Source organism: Aethalodelphis obliquidens, unplaced genomic scaffold (genome assembly GCF_003676395.1).
Source record: "Aethalodelphis obliquidens isolate GAN/ISIS:26980383/991018 unplaced genomic scaffold, ASM367639v1 scaffold14, whole genome shotgun sequence".
In the NCBI taxonomy this organism is placed as follows: domain Eukaryota; kingdom Metazoa; phylum Chordata; class Mammalia; order Artiodactyla; family Delphinidae; genus Aethalodelphis; species Aethalodelphis obliquidens.
The window spans coordinates 5313-6328 of NW_020837958.1; positions in this window are offsets into that span (position 1 = coordinate 5313).

Sequence of the window (1016 nt, forward strand, 5' to 3'; positions counted from 1 at the left end):
CCCCCATCCCCTTTGTCTAGCTAATTTCTCCTCATCTTCCAGGTTCCAGCTTACTTGTCATTTTTTCAGGGAAGTCCTCCCCCCCAGACTAGATCAGGCTCCTGTCCTGGTCACTCTGTAGAGTTCCTCATTACTAGCATGTACCGAAGTGGAAATTCATTATTATGTGTGTGACTCGTTTCATGTACGTCTGCCTTACTAGATGTAAGGGCAAGTTGTAGCTTCAGTGCCTCTCTCAAGTGCCTAGCACACAGCGGATGCACAATGTTTGTTTGTTGAATGAATGAATGAATGAAAAAGTGGATGAGGAACAACCAGAGCCCTGTATGTGCTGTGTGACCGATAACGGGTCAACCCACACAGTGAAGATGGGGGTTCTCCGGGGCAGCAGATGCTGAGAGTAGGGGTGTCGGAGACACAGGCTGCCCTGGGAGAGGTTGTCTCCCAGCATGGCCCACTCACACAGCTCAGACACTGAGGCCCCCGGCCAGGCGATGCCTGAGCTAGCCCAGGGGGCCTCCAAAGGACACGGAAGCTTTTGTCTGAGGGCATCACTGAGAATCCCGTCAGTTATTGCCCCTTGTTCTCAGGCCACTCCTGGATCCTGGCTTCCTGATTCTCTCTGTCACAGCCCCTGCCCCACTGTGTGCCCGGGATGGGGGGTGGCTATGGGTGGGGCGAGTGTCTCTTTGTATGAGTTGCTTTCAGGTCTCAAGAATGCAGCCAACCTCTCTCCACTGCTGGGGAGTTTCTCCCTAAGGAAACCAGTTTTCCTGGTTTGTCCAGGACTTTCCCTGTTTTGAAACTGGTAGTTTTGTGTAGTGACAGCTCCCTGGGTCCCGGGCAGCCCTAGACGGTTGGTCAACTTATCACAGCCCTGTTCAGGCTGGTGACATCCTCCCTCATCCTCTTTTCACTGCACTTCAGGGTCTTCAAACCGTGCTCCCTGCCTTCCAGCGTGGTGGGTGCAGCCCTCTTGGGCTGCACACGTCTCTCTGAACCCTGTTCAGGACCCT